Raw genomic sequence first — 24,894 nt, 5'->3', positions numbered from 1 at the left:
GATATGGTGGAGGAGACAATAAATGAAATAGAAACTAGGGAAGAGGAATATAAAGTGTTTCCTCAGAGAGAAAAAAGGATCTCTAGGAATGAAAGAATACTGAGAGAACTATGTGACCAATTCAAACTGAACAATATTCGTATTATAGGGGTAGCAGCAGAAGAAGAGAGAGTAAAAGGAATAGAAAGTGTCTTTGAGGAAGTAATTGCTGAAAACGTCCCCAATCTGGGGAAGGAGATAGTCTCAGGCCATGGAGGTGCACAGATCTCCCAACACAAGGGACCCAAGGAAGACAACACCAAGACATATAATAATTAAAGTGGCAAAGATCAAGGATAAGGACAGACTATTAAAAGCAGCCAGAAAGAGCAATAAGATCACCTACAAAGGAAAACCCATCAGGCTATCATCAGACTTCTCAGCAGAAACCTTACAGGCCAGAAGGGAGTGGCATGATGTATTAAATGCAGTGAAGCAGAAGGGCCTTGAACCAAGAATTCTTTATCTGGCAAGATTATCATTTAAATTTGAAGGAAGGATTAAATAATTTCCAGATAAGCAAAAGAGAATTTACCTCCCACAAACCATCTCTACAGTGTATTTTTGAGGGACTGCTGCAGAAGGAAGCATTCCTAAGGTTAAATAGATGTCACCAGAGGTAATAAAAAGGGATAGACAAAGAGTACAGAATGTGATACATAATATATAAGGAATGGAGGTGGAAAAAAAAAAGAACGTTTAGATTCTGTTTGTAACAGCATACTAAGTGAGTTAAGTTAGACACTTAGACAGTAAGAAAGTTACCCTTGAACCTTTGGTAACCATGAATCTAAAGCCTGAAATGGCAATAAATACATAACTATCGATAATCACCCTAAATGTAAATGGTCTGAATGCACCAATCAAAAGACAAAGAGTTACTGAATGGATAAAAAAACAAGACCCAACTACATACTGCTACAAGAGACTCACTTCAAACCCAAAGACATGCACAGACTAAAAGTGAAGGGATGGAAAAAGATATTTCATGCAACTAAATAGGGAGAAAAAAGCAGGTGTTGCAGTCCTTGTATCAGACAAAATAGACTTTAAAGCAAAGAAAGTCACAAGAGACAAAGATGGACATTATATAGTGACAAAGGGGCCAATTCAACAAGAGGATGTAACCATTACAAATATCTATGCACCCAACACAGGAGCACCTACATATGTGAAACAATACTAACAGAATTAAAAGGGGAAATAGAGTGCAATGCATTCATTCTAAGAGACTTCAACACTCCACTCACTCCAAAGGACAGATCAACCAGACAGAAAATAAGTAAGGAGATAGAGGCATTGAACAACACATTAGAACAGATGGACCTAACAGACTTCTACAGAACTCTCCACCCAAAAGCAGCAGAATACACATTCTTCTCAAGTGAACATGGAACATTCTCAAGAATAGATCATATACTAGGCCACAAAAAGAACCTCAGTAAATTCAAAAAGATTGAAATTTTACCAACCAGCTTCTCAGACCACAAGGGTATGAAACTAGAAAAAAATTAAACAAAGAAAATGAAAAAGCCTACAAACACATGGAGGCTTAACAACATGCTCCTAAATAAACAATGGATCAATGACCAATAAAAACAGAGATCAAGCATTATATAGAGACAAATAACAACAATAATTCACTAATGCAAAATCTGTGGGATGCAGCGAAGGCCATGCTAAGAGGGAAGCATTTGCAATCAGGAAAAAAGCATCCCATATGAACAGTCTAAACTCACAATTAATGAAACAAGAAAAAGAAGAACAAGTGAGGCCCAAAGTCAGTAGAAGGAGGGACATAATAAAGATTAGAACAGAAATAAAAGAAAATCAAGAATAATAAAACAATAGAAAGAATCAATGAAAGCAAGAGCTAGTTCTTCGAGAAAATAAACAAAATACATAAACCCCTAGGCAGACTTATCAAGAAAAAAAGAGAGTCTGCACACATAAACAGAATCCGAAATGAGAAAGGAAAAATCACGATGGACACCACAGAAATACAAAGAATTATTAGAGAATACTATGAAAAATTATATGCTAACAAACTGGATAACCTAGAAAAAATGGACAACTTTCTAGAAAAATACAACATTCCAAGGCTGACCCAGAAAGAAACAGAAAATATGAACAGACCAATTACTAGCAACAAAATTTAATTGGTAATCAAAAAGCTACCTAAGAACAAAACTCTTGGACCAGATGGCTTCACCGCTGAATTTTATCAAATATTTAGTGAAGATCTCATACCCATCCTCCTTAAAGTTTTCCAAAAAGTAGAAGAGGAAGAAATACTTCCAAACTCATTCTATGAGGTCAGCATCACCCTAATACCAAAACCAGGCAAAGACCCCACAAAAAAAGAAAATTACAGACCAGTATCCCTGATGAACATAGATACAAAAATACTCAACAAAGTATTAGCAAACCGAATTCAAAAATACATTAAAAAGATCATCCATCATGATCAAGTAGGGTTTATTCCATGGATGCAAGGATGGTACAATATTAGAAAATCCATCAACATTATCCACCATATCAACAAAAAGGACAAAAACCACATGATCATCACCATAGATGCTGCAAAAGCATTCGACAAAATTCAACATCCATTCATGATAAAAACTCTCAACAAAATGGGTATAGAGGGCAAGTACCTCAACATAATAAAGGTCATATATGACAAACCCACAGCCAATATCATACTTAAAAGCGAGAAGCTGAAAGCCTTTCCTTTAAGATCAGGAACAAGACAAGGATGCCCACTCTCTCCACTTACATTCAACATAGTTCTGGAGGTCCTAGCCATGGCAATCAGACAACACAAAGAAATAAAAGGCATCCAGATTGGTAAAGAAGAAGTTAAACTGTCACTGTTTGCAGATGACATGATATTGTACAAAAAAACCCTAAAGAATCCACTCCAAAACTACTAGAACTAATATATGAATTCAGCAAAGTTGCAGGATACAAAATTAATACACAGAAATCTGTTGCACTCCTATACACTAATGATGAACTAGCAGAAAGAGAAATCAGGAAAACAATTCCATTCACAACTGTATCCAAAAGAATAAAATACCCAGGAATAAACCTAACCAAGGAAATGAAAGACCTATACACTGAAAACTACAAGACACTCATGAGAGAAATTAAAGAAGATACCAATAAATGGAAACACATCCCGTGCTCATGGATAGGAAGAATTAATATTGTCAAAATGGCCATCCTGCCTAAAGCAATCTACAGATTCAATGCAATCCCTATCAAAATACCAACAGCATTCTTCAACATACTAGAGAAAACAATTCTAAAATTCATATGGAACAACCACAGACCCCAAATAGCCAAAGCAATCCTGAGAAGGAAGAATAAAGCTGGGGGGAATATGCTCCCCAACTTCAAGCTCTACACAAAGCCACAGTAATCAAGAAAATTTGGTACTGGCACAAGAACAGACCCATAGACCAATGGAACAGACTAGAGAACCCAGATATAAACCCAAGTATATATGGTCAATTAATATACATAAAGGAACCATGGACATATAATGGGGAAATAACAGCCTCTTCAACAACTGGTGTTGGCAAAACTGAACAGCTACATGCAAGAGAATGAAACTGGATTACTGTCTATCCCCATACACAAAATTAAACTCAAAATGGATCAAAGACCTAAATGTAAGTCATTTAACTATAAAACTCTTAGAAGATAACATAGACAAAAATCTCCTGAATATAAACATGAACAACTTTTTTCTGAATGCATCTCCTCGAGCAAGGGATACAAAGTAAAAATGAGCAAATGGGACTAGATCAAACTTAAAAGCTTCTGTACAGCAAAGGACACCATCAACAGAACAAAAAGGCATCCTACAGTATGGGAGAATGTATTTGTAAACAACATATCGGACAAGGGGTTAACATCCAAAATATATAAAGAACTCACACACCTAAACACCCAAAAAGCAAATAACCCAGTTAAAAAATGGGCAGAGGATATGAACAGACAATTCTCCAAAGAAGAAATTCAGATGGCCAACACGCACATGAAAAGATGCTCCACATCACTAATTATCAGGGAAATGCAAATAAAAGTCACAATGAGATATCACCTCACACCAGTTAGGATGGCCAGTATCAAAAAGACTAAGAACAACAAATGCTGGCAAGAATGTGGAGAAAGGGGAACCCTCCTACAGTGCTGGTGGGAATGTAAGCTAATTCAACCATTGTGGAAAGCAATATAGAGGTTCCTCAAAAAACTAAAAATAGAAATATCATTTGATCCAGGAATTCCACTGCTAGGAATTTACCCAAAGAATATAATTTCTCAGATTCAAAAAGACATATGCACCCATATGTTTATTGCAGCACTATTTACAATAGCCAAGATACGGAAGCAACCTAAGTGTCCATCAGTAGATGAATGGATAAAGAAGATGTGGTACATATACACAATGGAATACTATTCAGCCATAAGAAAGAAACAAATCCTACCATTTACAACAACGTGGATGGAGCTAGAGGATATTATGCTTAGTGAAATAAGCCAGGCAGAGAAAGACAAGCACCAAATGATTTCCCTCATTTGTGGAGTATAACAATGAAGCAAAACTGAAGGAACAAAACAGCAACAGACTCACAGACTCCAAGAAGGGACTAGCGGTTACCAAAGGGGAGGAGTAGGGAAGAGGATCCAGGGGTATTATGATTGGCACACAGTGTGGGGTGGATCAAGGGGAAGACAGTGTAGCACAGAGAAGGCAATAGTGACTCTGTGGCATCTTACTACACTGATGGGCAGTGACTACAATGGTGTATGGGGGGCAATACGATAACAGGGGTGAATGTAGTAACCACATTGTTTTTCATGTGAAAGTTTCCTAAGAGTGTGTATCAATAATACCTTAATTTAAAAAAATAACAATAATAAGCACCATAGCTAGAATTTGAACTCAAGCAGCCTGACTCCAGTCAAAGCTCCTCACATCTATCATACTAGACCAAATCCCAGCCAGCAGAAATAGAACAGAAGCTTTGTATGAGGCTTCCAGGAATGCACCTTAAAAGGAAGGGGCTCCAGGAGGTACAGATTAATTCCTCTTCCCTTGGGTATAAAATGAACTTAAAGACTTCTAACCAATAGCCAGAGACGGGTAAGATTCCTCAAGGGAGGAACAACCTAAGACAGGCACAGTCGCTGGGGGGTCATCAGGTGAGAAATTGGGGATCAACAGAGGTGAGGCTTAGAACCTCACCCCCCCTGTTCTGAGAGAAATCTTCTGCATATGTGGATGTTTTATTGCCCTTGTCTAGCTTGGATTAACACATAGTCTACAGGCACACACCTGATCATATACATTTGCTCTCTTGCAACACTAAACTGTGTTTTCTACCTTTGTGTTGTGTCTACCTACCACTTCAGCATCTTATTAAAAATAATAAAGAGAGAAATGTGGTATCCACATATAAATCAAGTATAAAAATCAGATGTGTATTCATATTTGAACTGACTGTTTATAGTTCATAATGCATGAGCAAAACCAAAAGTTTCTGTGATGACTGCCCTTGTACTGTTCACCATGTAACTTATTCACTATGTAAGAATTTGTTCTCCATGTAAGAACTTGTTCGTTATGCTTCAGAAGATTGGAGACTGACGAAAATTAGGCTTGGGGTGGATTAATGATTGTGCATTGAGCATTGACTCCCCTATACAGAATTTTATTGTTGTTAACAACCATTTGATCAATAAAAATGAGAGATGCCCTAAAAAAAAAAAAAAAAAAAAAAAAAAAAAAAAAAAAAAAAAGACTTCTAACCAAGAGAGTGTGGAAATGGAAACAGATAACTGGAGATGGAGAAACCTGGCAGACACCATGTTAACAAAGTGATCAAGGTTTATATCAGCTAATAGTCATGCTGGTATCAGAAACCCTGATATAATGCATTGAGGAAGGGACTTCATCTCTGTGGAATTCTTCCCCCAAACTGATAACTGCAATCCAACCATGAAAGAACATCAAACAAACTCAAATTGAGGAATTTTCTACAAAATACCTGACCATATTCCTAAAAACTTTCAAGGTCATGAAAAACAAGGAAAGACAGAGAAACTGTCACTGACTTAAAGGGACTAAGGGGACATGATAACTAAATGCAGTGTAGGATTCAGGATGGGATCCTGAAGCCAAAAAGACATTAATATTAAAACTTGTGAAAATCTAAATAAAATCTCTAATTAGGTTAATAGTATTGGACCAACATTAATTTATTGGTTCTGATAAATGTACCATAGTCATATATGATGTTAACATAAGGAAAAGTTGAACAAAGGATATACGGGAACACTACTGTCTTTGCAACTTTTCTGTAAATCCAAAATTACTTTAAAATAAAAAGGTTTTCTAAAGGGAAGGACAACGGCGTTTCCTTCTCCTCTATTTCTTCCTTTACTGGCCTGTTAAATATGATGATTTCTGGAGCTCCAGCAGCCATTCTGATCCATGAGGCAACCTGGAGGTCACCTTGAGGCTGGCAGTCATGTCCTGAAGATGTCAGGACAGGAAGACAGAAGCATGGATCCCGATGATGCTCAAAGCTATCTTATCAATCCTGAACTCCTAACACCAAACCTTTTTTTTTTTTAATGAGAAACAAATAGCCTCTTATTTTATATAAGCCACTTATATGGAGATTTTTATCAAGTGCAGCTAAACTTAGTCCTTACTAATAATAGCACTATAGTAAATCCTATGTAATTTCGATCACTGATATAAAAACTAGAATCTTAGCCTTAGAATTGGCCTTAGATTCCATCTAGTCCAACCTATCATTTTTTATGTGAGTAAAAGAATCATAAAGGTGAAACATGTGCCCCAGATCCATCACCTATAGCAAAGTATACATGGGAATCCAAGCCCCGCCCAGCCCAGCCCAATTTCCTCCAATGCGCCGCATTGCTTGGTGAGAATCCGGAACACCAGCATGACAGTATTAGCATAATCCACCACACAAAAGTCAGGTGAGACGCCGCAAGGCAGGCTGCTTCTGATTGTTGCCCTGACGGGCCGACCTCAAGCTCGTGATAACACTCTTCAGTTTTCCTTTTCTGAATCAATTACTGAACACAACAACACATTTGCCAATTATATCATAATTCTGCAAATTTCACATTTCGAGATTTGTAACCCAGAAGCTCTAATATTAAACATAATGTTATTATATTCACTTGGTTTTTTATTAAAGGAATTTAAGAAGGAAAATGTATACTATTACACTTATCAGTATTATATTCAGAAAAAAGGGTTCAATAGTTACATCACTAATTACTAAAAACCCTGTGAAAATCACTTTCCCAATCTGGATTACAAATTTCTTAGTCTGTGAAATGAGGGGTTTAACCAGTTTGATTTCCTCTGAGTTTCCTTCTAATTCTAATAATCCTTAATTCAAAACACTAAACAATTATTCAGCGTTCACTACCCTGTGTGTAATGACTGTTTCAAATTACACACCTTTGCTTTCTTCATCAAGTCTGCTTAAACATGCTGTTTACTAGACAGAAAATATTAATCTCTGGTAGATCACATTAATGGTCCCAATTTTTCATCCTTCCCTATATTCTCACCTTTTGCCAATTAACTCTGCTACTCCTCTCACCAATGAGGCAGAGTCTATTTCCCCACCCCTTGAATTTGGGCTTAGCCATGTGATTTGTTTGGGCCCATATTAAATGGTGGGAGTGACAGGATGCCAGATCTAAGGCTCGGCCTCAAGAAGGCTTACATGTTCCACATGTACTCAAGGCACTTCTGCCATCGCTGGGAGAATGACAGACTGGGGATAACTTGCTGGTCCTGGGAGGAGGATGACAAACACGTAAAGAACTGCCCTAGGGAAGTCCCCACCAAGCTACAGACGCGTGAGTGAGCCCACCTGACAGCAGAGACGGGAAGAGATCAACTGTACGCCAAAGTGATTTTATGGTTGTGTTACACAGCAACAGCTAGCTGATACACTACCTTAAAACCCCACCTTTGGAGGGAATCTGTTTTGGGCAAGAACTGGCTATATGTACTTGCCATAAAATGCTCTGTAGGAAAGAGACTTGGTTTGCTTGTGAAGAGATGGATTCCTGTGTCTACTCAGCACCACACTCACAATCAAGCCTTTGCCCAGAGATGAATAAGGAAGTCCACCTCTCCTTCATGTACAACCTCTTGAGCTTTATTCTCCACTCCCCTAGAAGCACACACAAATGCTGAGTCATCTCCACAACACTACCTTTTAAAATCATGATTTAAAAAACATTTATACTGGTCTCCAACTTCTTCAGTGCATGAATTCAACCAAACATTGCCTGTTTTGATTAATGAAATGAAATGCTAGTATTGGTACCATGGACATGATATGATTCTTTTCTAACTATGCATTGGTAAGAAAGGAAATTAGGTGTCAACATCCTATAATGGGTTGAATATTCTACTTATCCCCTTAGGCGGTAGTGCCAAACGGCAAATATATTTAGTTGGACCTATTTTGCTTGTTCTTAAATCATTCTGCAAATACTTGTTAAGGATCAACCTGCTCTAGCAAACAATGTTCAGGCATCAGCCCCAGGGTGTGGGCAGCGGCTGGAACCAGAAAATCCCAGGGTGTATCACATGGCAACAACAGAGCAGACCAGGTGCCTGGAGGCCCTACAGGGGTCAAAGGAGGACAGTGGATGTAAAGCCTGGAAACAGCAAAGGGATGCCAACCACAAGTGGGACAGGGGAGAGGCAAGTGGCTGGACAGAAGGAAGGAGGGCAACAGCTGGCAGAAGCCTCGGGGCCCCAGCCTCCCAAGGCTGACTCCAAGTCTGAGCCCCCTGCTTCGGTCTTCTCTGCGGTTCCTGGGAATCCTAGGGGACGTGCCCAAGCCCCGCAGTGGGGCAAAGGCAGTTACTGGCACCTCGCTGTGGGACATCTGGAAAATTAGCTCCTGGCTGCCAAGCACTGGGAGGGCTTCCTCCCTTTCTCCCTACAAACGCACAAATACTCACCCACATGCACACACTGTCACCTACAGCACTCTCTCACATACACTCTCTCCCCCTCACACACTCACACTGCACATTCTGTCTCTCACACACACAAACTCTCACACCCTATATACATTCTCTCTCTCTCTCTCTCTCTCTCTCTCTCACACACACACACACACACACACACACACACACACACACACACACACACACAGAGTTGTCAGGTCCTATCTGACCCACCTCAGAAATGTCTATCTCCCCTCCTCCTGCCCAACACGCTGGGGCCCACGCTGCCTTCCACCTCTCCACCGGAGGCGTCTCTAGGTCTAACTGGGGCCCTGCTGCCAGCCTCTCAGCCCACCCAGGAAAACCTACCCATGGTTGTCAAGTGACCTCCAAACTCAGCTTTCACCTCTTCACTCTTCTGCTGAGAAGCCATTGCATCCCTCAGGGCTGCAGAATAATGGCCGCACCACAAACACACACTCAAGACTCTGCTTTCTGACCCCCACCGACTGGCCCTGCCATATCACCCCAGGCCCCAGCACTGCCTGCCCCGCATTCAGCCACATCCCTGGCTTTGTTCTTGCATCAAGGTCCACACCTGTTCCCCACCAGGTCAGAGTCCTTCCACCTTCCTAGACCTGCTCCACAGGAACCTTTTGGTGGAAGCTCTCTGAGCCCTGTGGCGGTAACAGTGCCCCCACTCCCATGCCTGCTCTCATACCACCACCGCCCGCTACCATTCCTCGTGGCCCTGGCTACTCACATCTTGTCAGGCCGGGGCCTCTTTGAGACGTATCCTGTGTCTCATTCATCTTTATAACTCTCTTCCTTCCCCTAATGCCCAAGCATAAAATAAAACCAATAAAAATATGTTGAGGTGAAGGTTAATAACTGAATCTGTATGAGGGCAAATTAATTTTGTTAATCCCATATCTAGCCAGTTTTCATCACTGGGCAGAGCAGCCTGGCCTAGAGCTCGAGGCTGGTTCAGCTCACTCAGAATCCACAAGGAGGAAACTGCTTAGAGCACATACCCTCTTAATAGTCAACCAGAAACATGCATCAGATGTTACCACTCACCTTGCATTTACCAACCACCTGTCTGGTGGCAAACGCTCCTCTGACCGCAGCGGTAGACAGGCCAACACACCGGGTCAGGGAGGCAGACAGACAAAATTCAACCTAGAAAATGATGAGTACTTCCAAGGCCCCAGAAGGGGGAAAAGGTGAGGTTACAGAGAGTAACTGAGGGACGGGGACAGGTAGGGAGGAGGCGACAATGCGGGGGCTGAGACCAGCCCGTGAGAAGGCGCCCACCATGCAAACTCCCTTCAGGAGACAAGAGGTATAAGCCAACCAAGAGAAGAAAGGTTGGGGCCAGGGTAGTGGGTGCGAGGGGTCCAGAGCCATGAGGCTGCAGATTCAGGCGGAGCCAGAGCAAGCAGAAACCTGCAGGTCGTGGGCAATTTGGATTTCTTTCTCTTTGACAAACTATTCAGAACATAAAATGGACCTTCTTAACCATCTGTAAGTGCACAATTCAGTGGGGGTGTCACACTCATTCACGTTGCTGTGCGACCATCATCACCACCCTGTCCAGATCTGCCCAAATCTGGACCTCCATACCCATTAAGTAACAGCTCCCCATTTCCCCTCCCCGGCCCTGGTGACCACCATGTCTGTCTCTATGTCTCTTTGACTCTGACGAATCCACGAACCTCATGTAAGTGGAATCACATGGTATTTGTCCTTTTGTGATTGGCTTACTTCATGTTAGCACAATGTCCTCAAGAACCATCCATGGTGTAGCGTGTGACAAGACTTCTTTCCACTCTGAGGCTGAATATCCCATCATACGTATGTCATGCTGTTTACCCATTCATCTGTCAATGGACACTTGGGTTGCTGTCACCATTTGGCTATTGTGAGTAGTGCCGCTATGAACATGGGTGTGCAAATATCTCTTTGAGACGTTGCTTTCAGTTCTTTAAGGCTATTAAATTAAACAAGGAGGCCATTAGACTGAGGTGGCTTTAATGCCTTAGTAGCCTAAATAAGGAAGCCCAAACCTAAGCCTGTAATGCCTCAAGGTTAAGAAATCAAAACCCAGGGGCAACCCAGCACAGCCAGCCAACTGGGCTTTCCCACATACTGTGGCCACTGAAACGACGGCCACACAATTTCCTTGCTCTGCCTCTACCTCTTCCCTATAAAAATCTATCCCCTGGACTCCTATCGGTGGGGTGCTCCTAACCACCTCAAGTTTGGCACTGCCCAATTTGATTTGATTTCTGCTCAAACAGACTCCTAATTTTTCATGTGCCTCAGTTTATCTTCTAACAGTTCGTTTCCATACCGAGAAGTGGAACTGCCAGATGATATGACAATTCTACGTCACATCTTGCAAAGATCCACCATACTGCTTCCCATAGTGAAGAATCTGGATTTTATTCTAAGTGAAATTGGAAGCCATGAGGGTTTTGACTGGGGAAGCAACATGATTTTATTTAGATTTTTAAATCATCCCTCCAGCTGCATGGAAGATGGACTGCAGGCGGGTAAGACTGGCAACAGGGAGATAGTTACAATGACAAGGTCATAACAGGAACCCTGGAGGAAGGCGGTGAGGAGGCGGAGGAGACGGGAGCCATGGTCAGACGAGGCACCGAACGTGGAGGGAAGGTGGGACAGACCCCAGGGGGGCAGGTGGGGGAGAAAGGGCTGAGGAGCACTCCTGGGCTCCGCCCCGAGCCCCTGGCAGCATGGCGGTGCTGTTTCCTGAAATGGGGAGGAGCAAGGGACATGTGTGTCGTCAGTTAATTCACAAAAGTACGAAAACACTGCCAAAACCCTTCCCTCCTTTCCCTTGTCTTCTCTTTTTTAATCAGTTAGAAATCTCCATTTAAACTTCATTCTCTCGGGCCTTGCTATCTAACTCCTCAAGAACAGAAAATTACTAATCAAGGGCTTACACACAGGTCGGAGTCCTCTGAAGCAGGCATGCAACTACTGCTCTCCGGACGCACAGGCAGTGACCCTGGGCCACCTGCCAGTGGGCGCGGCAGGCTTACTCCTTTGGCTGGCAGGCAGGCCAGCAGGGAGTCAGACCACATCTTCTAATGGAGGCTGGACAGCTGGCCAGTCAGAAGTCTAGGAGTTTATTCATGGGTCCCAGCCCTCAGGAGGGTCTCCTGAGACCATGTCATCCAGGGTCAGGCTCCGGACAGAAAGCAACCCTTACCACAGATCTGGCCTCTGAGCTCAAAACCCCCAAGAGTCCTGTTCTTCCTGCTGGTCTTCTTGACCCCATCACATCTCATAGATAAAGGTGAAAGCTTTGGGAAGCCTGAGATTATTCTTTTTAATCATTCAACAAATATTTATGAAGCACTACCATGTTCCCTTCAATGAGCTGGTGTAAGAGATACAGAGATGAACCAGACCTGGATTCTGCCCTTGAAGAACTTTCAGCAGAGACATCAAATGGCAGTATGAGGCCACACAAGGTTAAATACCAAATGATAAAGAGAAAGTCTGTTGTGAGCTGATGTTAGCAAAAGAAAGTGGGACTCATGCTGGCCTTAAAGAAAAAGCACTATTTTTGCAGAGAGGAGAGAGGATGTACCGAGCAGGGCAAAGGGCTCCATCAAAGGCACAGAGGCAGGAGAGAGCAGAGCATTAGGAGGGAATTTGAAGGCCAAAGGGGCATACGGGAGGCTGACAGAACAATCCAGCCATGAGGAGATAGGGTTCAAAGATGAGCAAGAAGGAGAAAAGAATGTTGTCTGAATACCTACTATGTGTCAAGCATCGTTTGAAGTGTCATAGCTGTTAACTCAATCTTCACAGCCACCTCTGAGGAGTGAGGCTGATGTTATATATGGAGCTAGGGCTTAGTACAACTAAAAGTATTTCCAAATAAGACTGCCTGCTGTGAATACCTGTCCTCCAGCTCCTCAGACAGATAAGCAAACAGTCTACTGCATATGCCCACAGGCCTCCTGTCTCTGTGTTGTCACTGTTGGTACTGCCGCTGCATATTTTGTGTTTTATTGATTGGTTTGTGTATGTGTTATTTAGGCACAGGGAAGAGAAGATCAGTTTTTCTTTGCTTCTTGTTGTGAAGTTGCCCTATAAAATAAGGAGTGCTTCCCCCAAAAATGAAGAAAATAAAGGAAAAACAAAACAAAACAAAAATGAATAAAATAAGGACCACTCTTCTCCTGGGACTGCAGGAGAGAGACCTCTCTGCAATCTTCACCCCATCCTGTTCCCAAAGTCACCATAGGCTCTGTGGTTTGTCCCATGAGAAGAGGAGCATGCACTCCTGCCCCAGGGATGTCCAGCTTGGCCTGTGACTCGCCTTGGCTAGTGGAACATGAAAAGAAGTAACAGTGGCTTCAACTAGCCTAGGCCTTTAGAAGCTTTGCGTGTCTCCATTCTAAAAGAACCTGCCTGAGGTAGTCCATCAGCCCCAGAAAACAGAGCCAAGTGAACAGACCTGAACTCCAACTGCAGCTGGGAATCCAGCCATTCTGAAATGCCCCTTGGTTATGAATCACTGGTCTATTCCAAATCCCTCATTTTTCAATAAATACATATGAGACTCACACTGGAGAAATGGTCTCTTGGAGTCTTACAGCCAGATAAAAATTGGGGCTCCTGGTTGCTAACACACTGTTTTTTGCCTATACCACCCTATCTCATCAAAGGGATTCCCTGCAGGCTACAAGAAAATAGAGGAAATCGGAGATGCCAACTAAGTAAGTAATTAAGCAGAACAGATGCAGTCAAAAAGCATGAAAGCAAAATTTAACCTGGATAATCCCTCCATAATTTAGAGTTGATCTGTCTAAAAGAGTTCCTGTTGATTTCCCAGGAGGACCTTTTTCTTGAGCTGGAGCCACAGGGAGCATCACAGCCGGAACTATTAACCCCATCATCTTTCAAGGTGTCAGTCTTTTATACCTAAGAAATGTGGCCCAATTTCTTTCATTTTTGAATTTGTGTTTTATTACTAGGATCCATGGCACTCAAAAATAACACTTCTTTCCCAAATGACTTTGCGTGTTTTTCTGATTCACAGATTATGAGCCAGCCTGAAGATTCCCTTAGTAATATCACTGACCATAAACATCACTGCCATCATTCAGATTCTTATAACCAGGGCATGTTAGGGCTGGAAGAGACCTTGGAAATCATCCATTCCAACCCCATTATTCACTGATGAGGGTATGACACTGTGGTCCAAGGAGGGTGAGTGCTATTTTGGAGGTCACACAGCCAGTGAGTGGCAGAGCTATCAGTGCCACGGGTGAGATTAGCAGGACTGTGCTAGAAATACACAAAAAGTTTAACTGTCTAAGCGAGCCACTGAAAATGGGTCCCTCCGTACTTGTTAAGATGTCCGATACCAGGACCCTTGCTCTGAGGCTGGGAAAGAGGATGAGCCCTGCTGGAAGAGATCTCGTTGAAGAGCAAACAGGTCTCCAGGACTAGTGGTGCCTCCAAAACCAGGCTGGACCCAAATCTGAGCAGCAGAGACCGTCCTCTCTTCAGACTTGGACCCCAGGCCCCCGGAAGGGTGAAATGCCACCAGTGGTAGGCTGGAGCCAGCTGGTGCCAGCTCCCAAGAGCCCATAGTTGCATTTCATGAGCCAGCTGTTAACTATTGGTAACTTCAAATCAGCCAGGGTAGGAGTATTTATACTTGGCAGGTGCTACAAATCAAGGATGGTGGTGGTGGTGGTGTTTCTTGAGGGCCAATTTACCAGCACGGCATGGGGACCGTTCCTGCACCAGGGACTGACAGCCTGCCCCAAAACTGACAAGCCCCTTCCCCACAGACCAGGCTACTCAGAGGGACAAAACAAAATCAGAATTATCAAGGATGCAAGAGCTCTTACGCAGATCCCTGTCAGGGCTACAGGAGCCCCGTGACCTTTGCCCCTATACTAGGAGAACTTGCCTCTCAGAATTCCTTGTCTAAGCCTTCTGCCTCCAATCCCAGCGTCCTGATTATTGCTGCCCACCCTAGCCTCTGTTTTCAGCCCTGGGCACTTACCACTCTATTTTGAATCCTCTACAGATTAACCAAGTCGGGGCAATAGCAAGGAAACCAACTCCTCACCTTTTCCAACCTGAGCTAGAAAAGTCAAAAGGAGCCAAGGGCCCTAGGCCTCCTGGTAACTAGCATGGAGACAGAATCATTAACTATTACATGGGCACTGTGGGCCCAGGGCCTGTTACCTTGCATGCAGAAAGAATCCAGTACTTACTGGAAAACCCACGTGAAGGTGCCCCCACATCAAGCCTGACGAAGGAGAATGCTGTTGATCAGCTGCAGGGCAGCATGACCTCAGCGGTCAGGCCTATTTTCTCATCCATACAAGCCACCTCTGCAGGGCCTACTGCACAAACGGAGAACTCCAACAGTTAGAGCAAAGCCTTGGGTCTGTCCTGGATGAGGGCCCATGCCCACACAAGGGGACCAGTTTCAGGAAGGAGGCCTCAGTAGCCCTTGCAGAGGAACTGGCCTTTGACAGGGGGTCTGGGATTCTATAACCTGATAATTATGAGTCAGAGGGCACTGGTCTCTTGGCAATGTATCTTCCATTGAGGCAGAGAGCCATTCTGATTTGAGCCTTAAAATTCTGGCCTTATCTGAAGAATTTCTCTCTTCGCCCTTTCCTCCTATGGAATGCAGAGCCACCGCAGAAGAGTTCACCCACGCCCCAGCTGACCTCTTCAAGAAAGAACATCTTAGAGAATCTGCCTTCACCTTAATTCAAAGGCAGTTAATTAAAAAAATTAGTGGAGAGACCTCTATATAATATCCTGCATAGAACCGGAAGTAAAAACAGTAAAGGCAAAGAGGGTAGATTTGATTACCCAGAAATTTTAAACTTCTTTACATAAAAAAAACCACTATAAATATAAAAGTACATGACAAATGGAAAAATATCTATAACTTACGATGAATGGTTCAAGTCCTATTTTTATAAAGAGCTCATCCAAATCAATAAGAAAATATATATTCTAAGCTATATTAGAAAAAAGACAATTCACAATGGCTCCACATGGCTAGTACAGTGTCCAATATCATTGAATACTATTATAAGATATAGTTTTCACCTGAGAAATTTTACAAAGTTTTAAAATAATGAAATATCCAGCATTAGCAGAATTGTGGACAAGTGAATACTCCACACTCTACTACTGGGAAAGGAATTCAGTTCAACCTTCTGCAAAGTTTTTTGTAATAACACCCAAAGCCCTTAAAATGTGCATGCCTTCTGATACAGAAACACCTAAAAAGGTATCCTCAGGCATTTTTCTAGGATATATGCAGAGATGCAGAAACAAAGTTGCTAGTCATGGCATTTTTATAACAAAACTTATAAACAACCTAAAGTTCCAATAATAAGGAGTTTTTTTTAACTGTTGATCCCTATATAATAAAATACTTCACAGCCATTAAAATCAAGATGTTGAAAAATACCTAACATTGGAAACTATTTGAAATATAATGCAGAATTTTAAAAAAGCAGTCTCTAAGTCAGTAGTTACTGTAACTCCATTTTTTTAGACTACACACTTAAGTGCATGGAAAAAATATATTAAGAGTAGTTATCTGAGGCTACAGATGATTTGTTTTTCTCCTACATACTGCAAATGTTCTACCTTGAGCATGCCTGTCTTTGCCAGTTGACGGCAGCACAGGTTAAGTGCTCAGGCTTTGGCTTAATTCCCAAGTCCACAACGCACTAGCCTGGTGACTTAGGACAAGTGAACCACTTTCTCCAGGCCTCCAGTTCACCATCTGGTAGCATCTGCCTCACAGTGTTCAGAGACTCAAATAAAATGAGAAGTGCTTAGCACAATTTCTGGCACATAGTAAATGCCTGGTACATGTTAGCTACTGCTAGTAAAAAAAATGAACAATAACTATTCTGTAAAAAAAGAACATATTCTAAGGTTTGGCTTTGGCCCTTCCAGGGGCCTAACAATCTGCCTAGTTGCCTGTCCAGTTAAAGGCCAGCTCTGTCCAAGGAGAGAGCCTCTGGCTGGAGGCTCCCCACTGAGCTGCTAGGTTGGAGGGCCCACCTTTGCACTGCTTACCCTCGCTGACATTCTAGCTCCCACACGCACTAGCCTGGTGCTTGCGGCCACCACAGAGCAAAGCCACCTCAGGACTTTCTTTTTGACTTCAAAATCCTCCTCTGTACCAAAGTCAGGACTAAGCCTGGCCCAGGGTATTGAAGTGGCATGTAGTCATCCCATTTTGAGAAGTCTGGAAGCTGAGCCAGCATGACTTGTCAGGGACTGAGGCCCCCTGTCCTAGAGAGGGTGCCTGAGCTCAGTCACCAGCCCCATCACCAAAGCACCAAAGAGGGCCTTGCTGAAGAGAGCAGCCCATTCCAGAGTGGGGTTTCCCAGAACTGGGAGCCACTCTCAGTCTCCTAGGATGTGGCCCTGTCCACCTGTATCCATCCTCAGGTGCCAACTTCGGTCTCCCTGCCCATGCCCTCTTACCAGCCTGTTTTCAGGGCAGTAGCTGCCGCCAGCTCCCTCTGAATGTACACCACCATTCCTGTTCGCACAGGACGGCTCCCCGGCCATGACCCCTCTCTCCCTAAGAGTCAAGTCATCTTTGGAGCTTAGCTCACAGCCCCACTGTAGCACACTGTCCAGTGGCCGTGACACCACGTCCTAGCCCTGCGAGTAGAACCTGGCTACATGCCCAAGCTGCAGAGCCCACAGGATACAGCAACACAGCCGGGTGGGACCCTAGAGACGAGGGGCACTGACACTCACCACCCACGTGGTTTTGCCATGAAAACAATAGAATGAGAAAATGTCCTGGAGGGGGCAGCCCTCCCTGTAAAATCTATTCAGGGAGGGAATGGGTGTCTTTCAATATTTCACAGATTAAAATGATAACAGCCTGGGTTCACTTGGCCTTCCCCTCCCCAGTAGGATCCTGATTTTCCTGATCTCTCTGATCCTGATGCAGAGAGAGAATGGGGGGCTATATCTCCTCAGAGAATGTTACCATTTGGCATCAATCCTCCTGATGCCAACTGCCAAGCCAGAGAGGAACTCCATGTGACCACAGGAGACCCAAGCCCAGCATACAATCTGGCCCAGTAATGTGCCTTCGAGTCAGGTGAGGGATTAGTGGGAAATTAAGACACCCTGGAGAAAGATACAAACTTGAGAATCAAACACAGCTGGAAGCACATCCACCCCCTCCAGCTGTGCAATCCTGGCCAAGCTACTCATCCTTTATCAGATTCAGGTTCTGCATCTACAGAGGAGAGAAGAATCCCCACCACATAGGGTCGTGGTGGGATCCAGGTAAAATAATGAATGCAAAGGGCCTGGGACCTAGTGAGAGGTCAATTATCATTAACCACATTTTGTCTCTCCAAGGCCATTCCTAGCTCACAGTCATGCTACACACTCAACAATAAACTCCATGAAGGCAATGACAGTATTCTGAGTGCTCATCCCATTCACCTCTGTACCCCTCACCTACTGCCCTGCCAGGCATATTCTAGAGAGCAGACCCTTAAATATTTGTGGAAGGAATGATTGAATGAATGCCATTTCCTCTCTGAAATGTGCCTTCCATATTTTAATCATTTCATGAATGATGCATTATTCCATGACCTTTTGAATTTCCATTCAGTCGTGCATCTAGATTAAATCCTGATTTACTTTCATGACCCTGAATAGCAAATAGCTCTTTCCCTCCGCATCACCCTGCCTAGGTGGATATGAGCTCTACACCAAAACTTTGTGGCTTAAAACCACACAGCATTACCTGCCCCGGTTCTGTGGGCTGACCAGGAGGTTCTGCTGCTGGTCTCACTTGGACTCAGCACTTGGCTGCAGTCAGACAACTGATCATTAGTAGAGGAGCCCAGGCTTCCTTTCACGGCAGCAGTGAGGGTCTGAAAGGGCCAAGTCAGAAGCTGCAAGGCCTTGGAGCTCACGCTCCGAAACTAGCACATCATCACTTCCATTCATCAGTCAAATCAAGATGGTGACTTAAGACAAGTGACCCACTTTCTCTGTGCCTCCAGTTCACCATCTGTACAAAAGGGGTTCTGGTAGTACCTGCCTCACAGTGTTGTGAGACTCAAATAAAATAATCTCAAATAAAGATCAGAACAAATATTTTTAGGGGAGAGGGACTTAGAGAGAAGAACAGACTACCTCTTCATGGAAGGAGCTTCAAAATATTTTGACCAGGTTCTCAAACCAGATCAAGCATAAGAAATACACATTAAATTTACCCCACATAGATTTGGGAGTAGAGCCCACATTTCCCCTGGACCTACAAAACCCAAAAGAGTTTCTGACATTGGAAAACATTTTCTGCACGTTAGGAATCTTCAAGGCCATTCAGGGTTGCCTGAAACTTCCTCTCCCTGGGTGACTTGATTGAGTCATCATTTCAATGCCATCTATATGCTAATGACCCTCAAATTTATACCTCCAGTTCAAGGTCTGACTCACATAGTCAAGTCTTGATTTTGATCCCCAAAGTTGCTCCATGTACAGCTTTCCAATCCCAGGAAAGAGTATCCTCAGCCACCCAACTGCTCAGGACACAAACCAAATTTGTCCTCAGTTGTTCCCTCTCCTTTACTCTCAACTGTTAATCTACCAGGAAATCCTGTCGGCAGCATTCCCTCCCAGGCACCTTTCCCCATCTCACTATCAATTTCCTACGGCTGCCATAACAAAATCCCACAAAATGGGTGGTTTAAAACAAAATGATTGCACCATAATTCTGAAGACCAGAAGTCTGAAATCAAGGTGTTGGCAGGGCCATGCCCCCCCCTGTAATCTGTAGGGGTGGGAACCCCTACTTGCCTCCTCCCAGCTTCTGGTGGTGGCTTTGATGATCCTTGGCTGGCAGCTACATCACTCCAATCTCTGCCTCCATCATTAATTGGTGTTCTCCCTGTTCTATCTCTGTGTCTCTGTCCAAATTTCCCTCTTCTTATAAGGATACCCATCATATTAGATTAGGGCCTACCCTAATCCAGCATGGTCTCTTTTAACATGAGTACATCAGCAAAGATCCTAATTCCAAATAAGGTCACATTCACAGATATCAGGGGTTAGGATTTCAACATATCTTTCAGAGAACATAATTCAACCCATAACAACTATTACGATCCCTACCTAAGCCACTATCACTTCTCACTGCAATCGCCTCTTTACTAGTCTCCCAGTTTCACTGTTGACCTCCAACAAAATCTTGGAATAAAACCTGAACTCTACCTGTCATGGAAAGCCCAAAGCCATGACCTGCCCAGCCTTCCCCAACCTCATCCCCCACCGCCCTTCTTCTCACCTCCATGCTAAAGCCACACCAAGGGCCTCTCCGTTCCTGCTGAGCTAGGACCCACTCAAGTGACAGCCTCTTTACTAGCTGCTTCCAGTGCCTGGAATATGGTGCCAGGATTCAGTGACTCACCCTTCTTGTTATTCACATATACGCTTAGATGTCACTTCTGCAAAGGTCTTCCCAGTCTTTCACGTGTTTCCTAATTTGACTCCTTACATAGCACCTATAACTATGTGACTTGTTTGCTTATTTGGTGATTTATTGCCTGTCTACCCTCACGAGGATATAAGTAGGGACTCTGCCTCCATCACCGTTATATGCTCCACACCTAGGATAGTGCCTGGCACAAAGTAGATACTCAATAAATATCTGTTGAAAAAATAAACTGCTTCTTGATTGACAAGTTCAGTGGGCATTTGTCAATCTTTATCCTAAAAACCTACTGCATTTGACAGGAGTAATCTTGAAGTTCTTACCATCTCCTCCCACTCTCAGCCAATGCAAAGGCCATGGTCTAGTTCTCCCTACTGTAATTTCTCTGCTTCCTTTGCATACTCCTCTTACTCTGTCTGTGCCTTTAATGTCCATAAACCTTAGGGTTCTACTTTAGGTCCTTATGGTAGACAGAAAAAAAATGAGCCCCAAAATGTCCTAATGCCTGGAACCTGCTAATATGTTACTCCCCAGGGCAAAAGGAACTTTGCAGATATGATTAAGTTAAGGATCTACAGAGGGGAGACTATCCTGGATAACCCAGGTGGGTCTGATGTAATTACAAGGATCCTTATGAAAGGAAAGCAGGAGGATTCAGAGTCAGAAGATAAGAAGAAAGCCGAGGTCAGGGTGACTTAGTCAGGAGCCAAGAAATATGGGCCGCCTCAAGGGGCAGCAAAGGGCAAGGAACACACTGCCCTACAGGCTCCAGAAGAAACACACCTGCCAAGAACTTGATTTTAGTTCCCTGAGACCCATTTCACACTTCTGACTCCTAGAATTGCTAAATAAATTTGTGTTGTTTTAAGCCACTAAGTCTGTGAGAATTTGTTACAGCAGTCAGAGAAAACTAATACAGTTCTCTTCTCTCCATTTTATATCTTCACCCATGGCTTCAGTGACTATCTGTAAGTGGATGTTTCTCTAAAATTCAGACTTATTGTTGCTTGGGGTGGGGGTGGGGGAAGGGAGTTCCCTGCCTTGGGCAATTCCCCTATGAAACTGAGGAAACCGAAATAGTCATGGGAAATATAGGCTGGGAGAAACCATTTTTTATTGCTCACAGCTTTCTCCACTTCGCTAGCTAGGCCCAGCCCAGTCCATCTCCTCGGCCGGGGCTCACGCTCCGCTGCCACAGCACAAGCTCACTTTCCCACCTGCCCCTTCCAGGAGGAACCCCACAAGTGGGTCCCGGGGGACCAGCAGGCGCCAGACCAATTATGCACCAGGAAGGGTGGGGAGGAGAAAACAGCTGTCCTCTCTCCACCCCTTGCTCTGGAGGCTGCAGCAGTAAACACCTATTGATATGTAAATGGAGGCCAGGTGGGAAATTCTGCAATTTACCCCACACCTATTCAACAGTTTGTTTAACACCTTTCACTGGATATCCTATGTATACACCAAACTCAATGTGTCCCCGGCTCAATCCGTCCCCCCCTGCCCCAACCTGTTTCTCCACCTGTGTTCTGTCTCATGGTGGCAGCACATGCATTTATTCTCCCAAGCAGGGCACCTTAAGGACTCCCTCGCCTTCACCCCAGTGTCCCAGTTTCCAAGTCCTGCTAATTCTATCGCATAAACTTGTCTCCTCCTCTCCATTGCCTTTATCACAGCCTTGATTTCCACAATAGTCTCCTAACTGATCTCACCTCCATCCCTGAATCCATCCTCCATGCTGCATTTTTTTAAAATGCAAGTATATTACCACATCTCTACTTTTTAGATTCTTCTGAGATAGAAGTGAAGTTGCTAAAAATGCAATTTACAATTTCCCTGTCTGCCTCCTACCCCATCACTCCAGCCTCACCTCCTTTGAAAATAGTCCATCTTCCCATGCTCCCAAATGCACTCTTCTGTTAGAAGACAAGGTATAGGGGAGAGGGAGAAAACGGGGTGTAAGGAAAAAGGTTGGTTTCACTACCAGATCTTTCCTTAGCTCAGTATACCTCTCTAAAACCCCAATCCAACTGACTCTCAATTCAAGAGGAATAGAAACACCTCATCCATATAAAACACTTGCAAATGTGTTTCAGCAATTATACATTCTCATTACTCCTCACAACACACCCCAAAAATGCAAAAATCACACAGCATGCAAATTCATGCAAATATTAATTCCCTTATAGATATGCCCACCCAAAGAAATACACACACAGACTATACCAACAGATGCTTATCCAACTGCAAGTGCCTTCCCATAACTACCCTTAAAAATCCTCTTATGCAGACACAGCCTAAACACATGAACATCCAAAGCAGGGGAAACAGTTAACTGCTGTGGCTTGGGAAGCAAGGGAAAGAACAGGATAGGACAGGTGGGAAAGGATGAGGTTGAGGGTAAATGGAAGAAAAGAGGAATGGGTATGGAAGATGGAAGACTCCGCTGGGATACATTAATTTACCAACATTCCCTAAGCCCCAACAACAAGCCAAATGCCATGCTGCTAAGCAATAATCTTTGCTAAGCAGAAGATTCATAGTAACAGCAGCAGCAGTAATAATAATAATAATAGCGCCTAATACTCCCGTGGTCATTATACAGCAGGCACTAAGTGTTATATTAACTCATTTAATCCTCGTAACAATTTCATAAGGTAGATACTATTATCCTCCATTTATGGATGATATAATGGAGGTCCAAGAAAGTTAAGTGGCGTGTCCAGTATCACACTGCTAAGAAGTGGCAAGACCTGGATTCTTATCCAAGCTGTCAGATTCTAGAGTCTGTGTTCTCATCCACCTTCTAACCAACATCCTGCCCATGAGCAGCTCACAGACCACTAGGGCCTCACACGCTGGAGTGGCGGCTGCCTGTTTCCCTTCCCTGGCGAGGCAGTGTGGAACAGGAGGCAGTGACAAGGACACGAGGCAGACAGCCACCCAGACCCTAGCTCTGCTGCCCACCACCTGTGGAAACTCAGGCGAGTTACATTATGAACTTCTCTGAGCACCAGCTTCCTCACCCACAAATGAGGATATTGATATCTACTCTGTCAAGCTTTATTCCAGTTAAGAGATATTACATATAAAAGTGCTAAGTACAGTGCAGTGTTTGGAATCAAATAAGGACTCAATAACCAAATCCTTAGTGCTTCAATAAATAATCACTCTTCAACTCCCTAAACCTAAAGCTTTCCAGAAACAGAAGAGCCATTGCAAATTATGGCCCTCGCGCATGTACATGTTTTGGCCAGCAAAGTATTTTAAAAAGCACAGTAACTGGGCAGAACCTATTGTGGCCACAGAGAAGCAGCCCAGCCCCTAGTAGCAGTTACAGGCACTGCCAGGCTCTGAAGGCATTTGAGTTCTCAATTCCTGCACAGAATCAAGGTGTTCTCAATCTGCTTCAGAACTACAGAAGCAGACTTTCCCAGGGCAGGGCCCTGGACTCTACTGTTTAAATTCTTGTACACACTTAAGTTTGAGAATCATTGAATCAAAAAGTAAAGAAACATTCTTTTTTCCAGCAAGATGCATGGCTCAGGGGTGAGTGAGTTGACCTGCAATGATGGGAACTTTGGATGTTTCTTTTACAGGCGACAAGAAATAAACAAAGGCCATTTATCTGTCAAAAAGTGGCCCTCAAGCTAAAATTTCCAGGAAATCTTCCAGGGGAAACCACAGTGTCCTCCTTGCCCACATTTCAGACGCCAGAAAAGCTAGATACAGCAGGCAACAGCAAGAGTTAATTCTACCAAGTCTAGCCCTGGAGGGAAGAGCTGGAATTGAGGCAGAGGAGAAAATTCCTGGGGGACAGTATCCCTGCCGGTACTGTAGAGAGGTGAGGAAAACAGTCCCCACTGGCCCTCCCTCAGCTGAGCCCAGAAGGGAACTCAGAGGGCAGCATCGTTGGCCCAAGGCACAAGGGAGCAGAGCCCAGGGGTGACCCCATGGTCTGCTGGGGCTGGTGGAACACTGGTATTGATGCTGCATAGGAGCCAACCTTTGAGTACAGTGAGTCTTGCTGGCTGACTCAAAATGCAACTGAAAGTGACCTTAAAATAATTTCCTCATAAAAAGAATTATGCCAGAGCTAAAGGTCAAATTGTAACCAAAGATCTCTGAGTCACTCCCAGCATATTCCTCTTTACCTAGGGCTGGGGTCACGTAATCCTCCCCACCACCATCCCCCAACCCTGAGCACCTGCAGTCTCACCCTGCCCCAAGCCTGGTTAATGGCAAGAAACAACTAAGGGTGCCAGCCCACTTTAGAGTTGAACCTGGGGTGTGCCTTGCAG

General features: G+C 43.8%; 1 protein-coding gene across 1 annotated transcript in view; it reads right to left on the bottom strand.

Moving 5' to 3' along the window:
• Positions 1-24,894, bottom strand: part of TMEM178B (transmembrane protein 178B) — a 339,668-nt gene that overhangs the window by 262,126 nt on the left and 52,648 nt on the right. The window lies entirely within an intron of this gene.

The sequence above is a fragment of the Manis pentadactyla genome, chromosome 7, assembly GCF_030020395.1.
Source record: "Manis pentadactyla isolate mManPen7 chromosome 7, mManPen7.hap1, whole genome shotgun sequence".
Taxonomy (NCBI): domain Eukaryota; kingdom Metazoa; phylum Chordata; class Mammalia; order Pholidota; family Manidae; genus Manis; species Manis pentadactyla.
This window is presented reverse-complemented; position numbering and strand designations above follow the sequence as displayed.